The sequence below is a fragment of the Poeciliopsis prolifica genome, unplaced genomic scaffold, assembly GCF_027474105.1.
Source record: "Poeciliopsis prolifica strain line A6 unplaced genomic scaffold, Auburn_PproV2 SCAFFOLD016, whole genome shotgun sequence".
NCBI lineage: Eukaryota > Metazoa > Chordata > Actinopteri > Cyprinodontiformes > Poeciliidae > Poeciliopsis > Poeciliopsis prolifica.
The window spans coordinates 279,836-292,794 of record NW_026562391.1 but is presented as its reverse complement, the minus strand read 5'-3'; the positions used below and the strand labels follow the sequence as shown (position 1 = coordinate 292,794).

General features: G+C 39.4%; 1 protein-coding gene across 2 annotated transcripts in view; it reads right to left on the bottom strand.

Moving 5' to 3' along the window:
• Positions 1-12,959, bottom strand: part of LOC129366909 (TGF-beta-activated kinase 1 and MAP3K7-binding protein 1-like) — a 76,991-nt gene that overhangs the window by 40,345 nt on the left and 23,687 nt on the right. The window lies entirely within an intron of this gene.

Below are 12,959 nucleotides of genomic sequence, written 5' to 3'. Positions count from 1 at the left end.
GGGAGCTTTTGTTATATGTGTGTGTGTGTGCGTGTGTGTGTGCGTGTGTGCGTGTGTGAGAGACGCTGAAATTGAATTACCACAGTGTGTATGTGTGGCGAACATAATATTAATTTCTGTAACCAAAGCTTAAGCATCTCACTTACACTGCTTTACAAAAGTATTCATATTGAAATTTTCCACCAATTGTTTTCACAGTAGAGCTGCAAACTTCACTGGGAGTTTTATGTGGAGGACAAACAGAAAGTGATACATATCTGGGAAATGGAAGGAAAATGGAATTCTAAAAGTTGTGCTGCGAATTTGTCCTTTGATAAAAGCAATTCAGAGCCACTGAAAGCCCTAATTAGTAACTAGAGGCCAACTGTGTGTAATTTAACCTTAGTGTAGCTGCAGCTTGTCTTGTAAAGGCATCAAATGTTTTGTCAGAGAGCATTAGCGAACAAAGGGTCCCATGAAAACCAGTTGCACAGCAAATAGGTCAGGGAGAAAGTTGTGGAGAAGATTAAAGCAGGTTTAAGTCAGAAAACGATACAGTAGTGATGCATCGATTGCAGTTTTCTGGCCAATCACAGACTGGCGATATTTAGTCTGTGGTGCCGATTTCGATTTTGGCCGAAACCATTTTCTTCGTCTGAAAAGTCGATAACGTTGCAATAGTGGTTTGACTATTGTTAATTGTGCGTGTGCAGATGGGACCTGGTGAACGCGGTCTGTCAGTCAGTCCTCTCTCGCGGCTTGTTTCTATTACAAACGTGTGTATATCTCTGTCAACATTGTGCCAATGTAAAAAATAAATAAATAAAAACATTTCGCAATTGTATTGTTTCTATGAAAGAACAATCGCTTGTTCACGCGATAAGACGCGATAAAAATCATGGCAATGACGGATGTAAACAGTTACATGAAATATATTTATAACTCAGCCAATCAGAGAAGGCGTTTGTGTGTTATTCAGGCGTTGGAGTGAGAAACTGCCTCTTGTTGGGAGATTTGGAGAAGTTTCTGTCAGCGAGTTCACAGAAGACCTGTGCTTACATGTTGAATGACAAACAACTTTATGAACTGTGTAACGCTGCACGAAACCTCCTGGGGTCATTTCCACATTGTCTGACAATAGCCTCAACTTAATGAAAGAACTTTTTATGTGTTGCACTTTTTGTTTTTCCAAATTGCTGTGTTTCAATTAAGCAATTTCTTTTCTTTTTTTTTCTTCGACATCATAATTACCAACATCTCTGCTGAAGATTTTTTTTTCCAGCATACACAACTCGCTTAAACGGCATAAATATGCAACACTTTCTAGAAAACAAGACCTTCCATCAATTCCACTACAGTGCCGTTCATTAAGTGTGTGTGCGTGCGTGTGCGTACGTGCGTGTGAGTATGAGAATTTGCACCGCCAGGACAGTGCTGCTGGAAAACAACAAGGCTCATTCAATCCAGCGACCTGTGGGTTAAAGAAGTGCTGTCTTACTCAGAATGGGCGAGAAGCACACACACTCATCTTCAGTCACACACCGTCTCTAAATAATACTCATTTTGATTAAATTTCACTGCAGGCGATTGTTACGCAGTGACCATGGGAGTTTTTTTTTTTTTTTTTTTTTTTTTTTTTAACGTAAAACTGAATACCGCTTCAAGATTTCTTGAAAAAACAACAATAACTCATCTTATCTCAGCTATAGCTGCAAAATGCATATTGGTGGGTGTTGTAAATTCTTCATGGTAGTCAATAAAAAGGCTCCTGTGAGGGAAAGGGTCAAGGCTCAACTCATTTCTGAAACTTCATTTAATGCAGCCCCAGAGGCAATTATTACCCTGCCTGGTAAATACATGTCCACTAGTCTAAATATCACTTGTTGCTATGGTTACTTAGTGACCCAAGGACACCGTTCTTCATTTTAAGACTAGAGCATGAACATAAACATCTAGATAACCAAAACTTCATCACGGATGTCAAACTTTATTCAAGTGAAAGATTACAAAACAGACAAGTAAGTTAGCGCTTCAGCATTGATCTTGAAAAATTAATTTACGGGAAGCTAAATGTATTAGGCGCTCGGTTAGGACTAAAGCGTTCACTGAAAAATTTGCTTTGCTGCTAGCGTGTTAGCAGAATAAGGAAAGTGTGCCCACCAGGGCTTCAGGGCCTGGGGGGCTTTATATTTTAAATATTAATATTTTAATAATAATATGGCATTTATTTATTAAGACGATCAATGCTGCTAAATTTGATTTAATGGCTTCAGCATACATAAATTGAAATATTTTCAATTGTTTAACCTTTATAAGCAATATTTTTAGGAGCTGGCAAGTTTACTTTGTAAAAGTTCAAAGAGCAATATTCATAGTTAAATTGTTTTGTGACCATAGCAACAATCTGATGCTGTGAGTTTGATCTTTTAGTTTGAGCTCTGTTTGCTCACAAATACAAATTAGTAAATTGCAATTATAACTTATTGCTTTTTAGGTTCGCCAATTAAACTGCTCCCTTCTCCCAGATTAAATCTAACACAAAAGCTGTTAAAGTTGCTGATATTTTTAGCAACAAGAGGGGCCCCTAAGACAAATTCTTCTCACGGCCTCATGCAGCCTTGGACCGGCCCTGCATGATGAGTTAAATCCGCTGCACTGATGCAGAGATACACAACAAACGGGAGATTTAATTCAATGCTGCTAATGTGGCTTCCATTTCGTGTCTGTTGAGTTTTTAATAAGGGCCACAGAAACTGTTCTGGTCGGTCCAGTTTATGGGATGAGTTTCTCAGATCTCTGCGTGGCCGCACACATTAACTTTGGCTGACTAAGTGGACAAAGCATTTGATATGGTTTGAGTAACCGGAAAAAAAATACTAAAAATAATAATAAAATTATATAAAACCAGTGAGATGTGTGACTACGAGGATAGCCTCCTCACCGGCTTTAACCTGCATGATGAGGTGAGCGCTGGTTCGTTAACCACCAACGATCCAACCAACCGGGAACGTAGACATAAACTTTATCAGCATAGACAGAGCCGGGCTCTGGGCAGATCTGTCATGCGATGGAAAAGCCACACAAAATTCTTTGTCTATAAATATAAATCATTCTCACCACTCGTGCAACACAACTCTGAAAGCGCCACTACAAGTTATTCCTGAGGTTGACCCCAGAGCTAACGCTGTGGGGTTTAAACTCCTACTTTTGTCAAAAACTCTGGGAAGAAACATAATTCCTCACATGTTTTTATGTCAAACAATGAAGAAGTTATTTATTAAAAAATGTTAGCATAATTATGAAACAACATGCAATTGTTTTATATGCATTTTCAGTTCAAAAAAGCGCTATGAAATGTTATGTATAATTATTATTTAATTATTGATTTTCAGTATTTTCAGTACATTTTTTAAACAGTTTGCACAATTTAGCTTAATCATGAAAAAGCAATAATTTTTTTTTGTACAAACAAAACTTCATATTGTTTTAGGCCTGACTTGTCGTAAGAACTATTAGAGTACTTTAAATAAAATATTGATCTTAAAATCCTAGGTGAAATTAAAGACATGCCTCTAATGTCAGCAGATAAAAATCAAACAATAAGTTCTTTCCTGCAGCATCGTATTATTTTACTCATTCATAATCTATTGCTCTAGTAGGTGACAAGAATTTTTAGGTGTTGGTTCGGTAAAGGATCCATTCATGAGGTGAGACAGGAAGTGCCCCGCTGATCCAGTGATTAGCAGTTAGCTTTTAGCTGCATCTACTTGATGTGACCTAGTTTCTGCAAACACAAACCAAGTTCGAAACCACACCTGATTGTTGTCAATCTTAGCTTTCCTCCCATTTGTCAGCTACTCTGCCCCTGCGTTGTCTTTAGTCTGTCTACAACCAAGGCATCATCCCAGAGGGACTGTCGTCCTCTTACGCATTCTTTACAGAACAATGCTCATCCCGCTGGGCTGAGCCCTCAAACAGAAACACAATATGATCATTATTTGACAATGAGGCAGGAAGCTGCTCTGCTCTTAAGTAGGATGCATTGTTCTGGTGGAAAATCGAGACCGAGCAGAACGCTGACCTCACAAAGTCGGAAGAGTCACTTTCTGGCATGACAGCAGTGGCCAAAGGCTGAATTAGTCCAAATTTCTCCAATATACAAAAATATGTACATATTTATAGCAAGAAGATAAAATCTGATTTTAGATTACTTTCAATATGCTAAGACTTTTTATTTTAATCTTTACAACTATTGTGTAATCTGTGTATTTTTGATATGTAAACTTGTTCAAGAAGTGAAAAAAACAAAAACCATCTAATTTTTCAGGGGCCCCTTCTTTTTTCATTTTGAATTTTATATTGATTATGGTTACATTTATTATTATTTAACACTTTGGAGTAAAAGTTCAGCAAATAAGCAACTTCCCTTTGAGAATAAATGAAGTATAATTTATTCTATTCTATTTTGTTCCTTGGACTTTTTTTTGGGAATAGGTGTTAAGTGTCAAAATTAGCAACACTGTTGATTCTTTGTAAATAAGTTTGTCCACTTGCATCCATTTGACACAAAATGTAGTCTTTTAAAGATAGAGACATTTTGTATCAGTCTAGTTCTTCCATTGTTTCATGAGTGTTACAGCAGTAACACATACAGCAGTGTGACGTCCATATGTCAAACTCCAGAAGCAGCTCTGTGGCTCTGCGTTTCTGGTACCTGCATGTGCCTAACATCGGCAGTGGAGTGTAAAGCACGGAGCTGCCGTCGAGGGTTTCCTCCAGGCTGCAGCCTGCTGGTTGGCAGGAGTTTGGGGATATGCAGAGAATAAACAGTGTAATCAAGTGGGAGACATTCCAGGGAGATCCGGCAAAGCGAGCGGACAAACAAAGCACGTCAACACATACGTACCACTTCGGAGCGTGGTACTGTGAGATCAGATGGCCATGTCTTTCTGGAAGTAGTGAGCAGCTTCTCTTCGTTTCCCGTCTATTTCTACGGTCAATAGCAGCCTACTCGCTGACATCTACATCTCACAGAGCAGAAGATGAAAAATGAATGCCTCAAACCTGCGTCTACAAGGATAAACGGTGAATGCGCTGCTTTGTTGTTCAGACTGACTCATAATCTTGTCCTCCTAACTTAACTTATCATCGTTTGCCTTGGCCTCTGGGATTTGCTACAATTACTCCTTTTCTTTCGTTTGCTCTTCTATTTCTTCCACAAATATTGATGCAAATTATTCAGTACTGGAAGCTGATAACAAAAATTATTGCTACATTCATTCTTAGTTTGCTACATTCATTCTGAGTTACGTACGCCTCAAATACACCGATATATTTAAGGCATACGTAAGCTAAAAATAAAAAGAACATTACGTTTTGTAGCTTAAAGCGGAGTTGCAAAACTCAAATTCTGCTAAGCAACGATGACTCATATGTTTGTGACTTCCACCTTGGACAGTAAATTTTCATGAAAAGCCCTCATTTAGCTTGAACATTGTAGACACTCATCAAAAGTATCTCTGGTACGTATTCTGGGGATTTGGGCATAACATTAAAGCTTAAAAATGCTTTTTTTTAGCTCCTCCTTGTCCAACACCACATGGCCAAGTCATCCAACAATTATTCTGATATGTACATTAACAACGATCACAGAAGCAGAAAAAGCATCATCATCACCAGTAACAATTCAATAAAGAAATCTTAGCAACATTTATCCTGAGATAGTACTGTAATAATGTCTTAGGATGGCAGCAGAGGCAGTGAACTAAGTCGTTCAGTCCGTTGTGGCCACGCTTCCAAATACTGAATCAACGTTAGCAGCCACTTGGTTTGACTAGCCACTTCTTTCTTTGCAGTGGAGGGTGGTTGTTTGCAGTTTTCGAGACAAAGCACTAGCGCAGTGTGAATGTCACAGCCAAATGTTAGCAGCTGGGTGAAATTTAAAACTTCAACAGAGTCCACGCCTCCAGGAAGCAGTCGTTGGTGGAAGAAAGAGCTAAATAGAGAGAGAAGTCTTTCAAATTCCAGCGCAGGAGAGTTTCAGAACGTGCAGAAGCATCTGCGTTTAAAAAAAATTAAAGGCATTGAAAGGAATTTGTATCATTTGTTTATTTTTTTTTATTGTGGTGGTTCTTTAACAAGTAGCTGGACAGGCTCTTTTATTTTTAGGCACACACATTTCCCTCCTGTCACTACAGATGACTAAACACACTCGGTAATCGCTTCTTAAATAACCTATCAGAATCATTAGGAGCCAAACATAAGCTGATGTGTTTGACATTACGACACAGTTTTATGAACCAGTGGGCTTAAATTTGGGAAGCGGATTTATCCGTCTGTGCCTTTAGAGATTAGGCAGTGCAGACATTTATGTTTACACATCTGCTCCCTTCGCACACAACCTCCACAGGAGAGGGATTCCTCAGATGAGATAACATCTGAGCTACCTGCCGGTTGGAAATTGTTGCTTACTAAGCTATATCTGTCAGAAACTTTCTTCGTAATCCAGTCTACCTGCTGGATTACAACATGAGTGTTAAGTCTATGATGCTTCATACTTTTACAGTCAAACACAGCAGACAGAAACTCTGCTGCTCACAAACATGCCTCCTCTGTCAGCAGCTTAATGCGCTTAAAGGGGCAGTACTTTGTGTTTCCCAGGCACGTAATGTCATTTTATAGCACAGTCAAATAACTATGCTGATTTCACCTCACATAAAAACGCAATATTTATAAAATAAATGAAAAGAAATTTGACTTTGTACTTTAACACCTTTAAATTGTGTCTCTGTCTCTTTAAAAAATGTCTGCTCTTACGGAACCTCCACCTTCAGGAAGTCATCATATCACTAAACCTTTAACAACATTTTTATCAGCCCTGCACTGAGAAGTATCTCCTGTAATGAGCTCAGCAGATGCTCAGTTCCATTAGATGTTTGCTAATTGTTGCTGGCTAGTCTGAAGGAGCTGTGGGGGGGGTTTGCAGGGAGGGGAGTTCTATGAGGCTCAGAGGAGGAGCCACGGAAGGATAAAGGATTTTCTAAAACATGCATGAAAGAATCACAGCAACACCCTGGCGATGTGTTTCAGTAAACAATATCATCATATTATGATGTAAAGCTCACAAATGCCAATTTTACATAACACTGCTCTTGTAAGCAAAGCGGGTGGCTGCTTTTTTAAAAATGGCATCCTAATTTGTCAGCTAACATCAGACCACCCCTAGCAATTTGATAAGAAAAAAAAAAACACTTTAAATGAAGGGATTACAGGATAATATCTGCACATTCATTCTCAGTCAGATAATTCAATTCTCATAATCCCAGGAACACGCTTTAGCAGTCGCAGATAAGGACAGCACATCGACTTCTCCTGCTCTGCACACCGGAAAAAAAAAAATTTCAAAATTTTTAAATAAGCCTTTAATTTCTGGAACACACAAAAAAAAAACCCATGACAGATCTGCATTTTCATCTGTGACCCTGCAGTGTCTTCAGCTGCATTTCCAACTGGCACCAGGCACCTTCTATAAATTCTACAGCAGAGATACATTCTGGCATCACAGCCTCTATGAACACACACACATGCACACACACACACACACACACACGCACACACACACACACACACACACACACACACACACACACACACACACACACACACACACACACACACACACATGCTGGGTCAGGCACAGGTCAGAAGCATTTCCACTTGCCCGTGGGTCTCCCAAGGTGTCCCGCCGTCTCCGTGACTGCAACTAGACACCGAGGAGGGGCCAGAAAAGGAAAAGGGAGAAGTAGATCCTAAAGGACAGACAGCTTCTGTTTCGACCCGGTCGCTTAAGACAGTTTGGCAGCGAGACCGCGGCATAAGACAGACACGGTGCATCTCTGTGTTGTTGAAGAGAGTGCTAAAGCGGGGAAGAGGGAAGGAAAGTCAAACAATCTCAGTGGGAAGAAGAAGGAAAAAAAAGAAACATTCTTAAAAATAGCAAGAAGAAGAGATGGACAAAAATGGGGTGGAACATGGAAAAAAAAAATGTTGCAAAGCAGCTCCGTATCGTCGTGCTTAGACAGCAGCGCTGCAAGGAGTGTTCTTCATCCCTCAGATAAGCCTCAGTTTTACCTGCCACCCTGGAAAGCCATATTTATTCATCACCAGAACAGGCTCTCAAAAGCCCCCGCTTGCAAAGCGTCTGAGTGGGAATGCTAGCCTCGTTCAAACAAACCTGTCACGGTTTGTTATGGTGATACCGGCAGAAAACCCGCTGATGTTTCAAGGGAGGGCCTGCTGTCATTTTTTTATTTATTTATTTATTTTTTGCTTGTAGTCTCAAAAATCTAATTTAAGAATGGGTTTATTTGTTTGGCTGGGAATGGTGCTTCAAAATGATCACACTTTGTTGTTTTTGTTTTTTTTTTCCTGTCAAAGAACTGATTTCACAGAGCCAGCTTGGTGCCATGTCACTGACAGTAAAAGCTGAGAAAATTCAGGATGAGGATCAGACGGTTCGCTTAGACTTGGGTTCAAACTGACAGTGAGGTTGTATTTTCCTCTTCTGCCCATGAAAATCATTGTCGATGAGCACATCCGCTTGTGAGAGAACATTTTTCGGAATTGAGATTTTAGGGGAGTAATTCACGCGCATTTCCCCCTTTTCTTTTCCCCCAGAGATAACTCACTCACAGTTTCATGTAATTGCTGTCAGACGACAATAGCTGTAAATATCTAAAGCATATCTCATGTGACACCTGTTATATTATCTCTGTTGTGTACCACGTTGCTCGCTGGGTTGACATGCCTTCCCCCGGAACTCAACCAGCCTCGGGTGGAAGTGGGCCTTCACAGTGACAGCAGAACACAATAGCACTGGCTTTTAATGTGATATTTTTATCTGCACGGCTTGTTGGCTGACAGCAGGTAAGTGACTGGAAAACTGTGCGCCGTTCACGCGTGAACCGTTCGACTTAATGAGGGCTCTCAACGCTCAAATCTGTTCCGCACCTTTTAAAGATTCTCCTCGTATGTCCCGGTTCTGTTTTCGAACACGGCACGGGAAACGCATAGTGTGTGGAAAAGGAAAGTTGTAATGCATGTATGCGGCGGAGGCTCAACATTCATTTATGCAAAGCGTAGGCAGAGGAAGTAAGGAACCCAAGTAAAGTGAAATGGGAACGTTGTGCCAAGAGAGACGTGTGCTTGTCAGTTTTTCACAAGGAGTGTTAGGAAGGAGAATAGCAGTGTGTGTGTGTGTGTGTGTGTGTGTGTGTGTGTGTGTGTGTGTGTGTGTGTGTGTGTGTGTGTGTGTGTGTGTGTGTGTGTGTGTGTGTGTGTGTGTGTGTGTGTGTGTGTGTGTGTGTAGATGTGTGTCCAGGGATGCCAGATCAGAGGTTGAGCACGGTCTAATTCCCTAAGCAAGCAACAGCTGCAGTCTCTGCTCAACTGAACGTAACCTGTTAGGAACATCCTGAAGCCTCAGACGACCCCTTCTGAACAGCGAGAGAGAGAGAGTGAGATTACTCAACATGGTGGCGATGATTTGCACAGAGGTTTGTTCTGCCGAAAGATTCGGGAAAACACCAACAAAACGCAGCGCAGCAGAAAAACAAGAAATATTGACCCAAAATCCTCAAACGCTGATTATCTAAGTGTTTTCCCCTACTCGCCACTGCGCTCTCTTATAATTGCTGTTTGTACTAACGCACGCTGTTTTATCAGCAAGAAATATTCTTTGTCCATCTGAACACTTGTACAATCCGGACCAGTCCTCATCTTTAAACAGCCGGGAATCAACACAGAGGCCTAAACACAGCACAGCTATAATAACACAAGTTATTAATAATTACCAGCAGCCAATCACCGATCTTTAAAATACCTGACCTGCCAATTCCAATTTTAGACAATAGCGTTTATTGGATTTTGACAGAGAAATTGCTACATATAGCCGCAAACTTGCTAAGTTAACAGTGAGGTGACTTGTTAACTGTGCAGGTGCAGAGGTGACTTGGAAGTCAATAATTACAATGTTCAAAACAACATGTCACTTTATGAAGCAGGAGATTATTCTTATTCTAGGTTTTACACCCATAGAATTAACTGGAACTTCTAAGAGAATGTGGACCAAATTATCAACAATTCATATCAAAAAATAAAAACATTAAGCTAGCTGACACTAGCATAGCATCTCATTTACAAGTAAAGCTTTATCTGGAAGGTGTACTGCTTTGCAATTACAAAAACGACCCATATGATTAAATCATTTTAAAGGCTAAAGAAATGTCAGAATTTGAACATGAAGTTTGTAAAACTGTGACTGAACCATTTTAGATAGAATATGTAGTATATATATATGGGATCAATATTTTGCCACCCAGCAAGTGTTAGCATGCAAACAGAGCCAATGCAAAACTCAAATAAAATACTATTACATGGAGGCAAGTTTATTTGAAAAACTGAATAAATCATCTACAGTAACACAGAAAAATGATAATGGCATAACAACAGTGGCATGGCATGGCAACATAACAGTAACAGAGAAAGAAATTGTTCAACTTCAGTGATCTGCAGTAAGTTGGTTCTGAGTGCCGTTTGAACCCACCAAACCCACATGACTAACTTTTTGTCAGAGTATTTCTCACAGGAAAAGTCCTATTTTAACCCGTTGCCCTTCACTGTGCTTTGCACAACAGAAAAAAAAATTGCTTCAATATTTCACAGTCAAGAGAAGCATTAAAAGTCACATCTGTTCCAGTTAATTGTATTAAACTTGGTGTCATCTGGTTTCAAAGACAAACTGATGGGATATTGTCCATATCATGAGTTTGAATATTCTCACTACTGCATCTCATAACTTCAAACGACGGTGGGAAAAACGAACTGTTAAGATCAGTGGCAGAGTTTAGACTTTAAAGTTTCAAATGATCAAAAAGCTGCAGATAATCAATGATCAGCGTCAGTTTCTGTGAAATGCGTTCAACATTTCCTCTGCTTAAGACTTTTAAATTTCCCTTCATATAAATATTGAGCAAACACTTATGACAATACAAATAACAGATGTCACACACATTAGTTATACAAACTAACATCATCCCTTTTATGGTGCCAATTTACAGGGATCCATGATATTTCTGCATTAACATCCATATCGGTCGTAACTTTTCACAATACACAACAAATTAATTGCATGATAAATTAGAAGGAGCTCGATAATTTCATTTGCACATGAATACCCTCAAATTCTTTATTTTGTTCATCATATTTGGTTGTTTTGTTAATTATTTAAAATGTCTTCAAGTTCCAGTGTTACACGTAATTTAGAAAATCCAGCTTATCAGTGGGTGTATGTGCATTGTTATGCCATCATCATTTTACTATTTGAAAATGGTGTAAAAAAACCAATATTGTCGTTTTTTGCAATAATTTGTGGAACAACATATAGTTAAGCAAAATTGGTTATTGTGACCTGCTTAGATGTTAGCCATTTTTCAATATATTGGTATCAGCCAACGCAAATAATTTTTAATATATCGATATCATGTATTGCATCAGCCGATGTTAGTAAATACCTAACTAAAAGTTTCCTGCAGATCAACTTCAGTGACTTACAGGAAGTTAGTTATGATGTTAATAATTTTTTAACATATTGTATTGATTGATGTTAGCCATTTCTTTAATGACCAACATCAATAAAGAAATGATGTTATTTCCCTGATAAGTGAAACTAGGTCAATTGCTGTTTATTTGTGTGTTTCAGGAAGCACAGAGGTGGAGGTCAGCGGTATTTGTTTAGTCATGTGACAGCGAGAGTGATGCAGCATTGTGGGGTGTTCAACTAAAGCAGAGAATAAATGCCAGTGTTGTGTTCACAAATGTATACAAATATATCAATCGTCAGCTATGTAGATAATTTTAATATTGGATATCGACACTGGGCCAAACCTTTTTTCCATTTGGCTTGTTAACGTTCATTATGTCCCATTTGCCGCACGCCAACACTTCAGAACAAAAAGCACTACTTCCCAGGTATCTCCCTTGACAAGATTGTGGAGATTTCCTTAGGCCAAGGAAAACAGACTCTCCTGCACCTTGCCTTCATTCACTGCCATTTGCACGCTACATGATATCAGATGTCTGCCTCCATCTGCCTAGAACAACAAGCCAAGTTGTGTTCATTTCCTGGAGACCTTCACACAATATGCAACTTGGAAAATTATTTAAAAATTTTTTTTAACTTGTTTTAAAGAATAGAGTGAAGACCTTTTGACTTTTAGGGTTTACAGCGAGGATGACGTAAGAGGAAGCTAATCACCTCTGGCAATATCACCCAGACGACTTCTCTATGTGCCAGAAAAGCCATTTGGGTCAGAATGCAACCTGAGTCACTGCCCCTGAAAAGAAGGTCCAACATAATGCAAGAGCTGTGTGAGAGCATGAAAAGGACAAAGAATGATGGAGTGGGAAAGGCGTGACATTACTGACACAAGCTGAGATCCATATAGCTGATGGCTGATGAGATAACAGGCCGATTTCTGGACTCAATAATCGTTTTTACAGATCCTTTTCACGTTTAGTTCTAAAGCGAAACGTTCTGACATTTTGTGAAGTGCAGGTTGCCTAATTAAGAGGCTGATCCTCACCTTTTGAGACACAATGACACAGACCATTTCCCAGACTTCAGGGCCAACAGCTTTGTTATCCGTCATGAGAAAAGTGATTGAGAACAAACAATCTGACAGTCTACATTTCATTGCTTTTAAGTAATTGTTTGACGTTTTAGGGGGCTGAAATTATTCGTTTTCCCATCAAAGTGACAGGAGAGTAATTGTGAAAGCAACAACAAAATCAAAATTGATTTCTCTGACAAAATGGGATAAATAGAACTGATCTGGATCATGTGCAATATCGATAGCACAAAAGATGGCTTGAGCTGCAATAAATGGCAGACTATTATATTTCCTCAGCTCTAGATGTCCGCA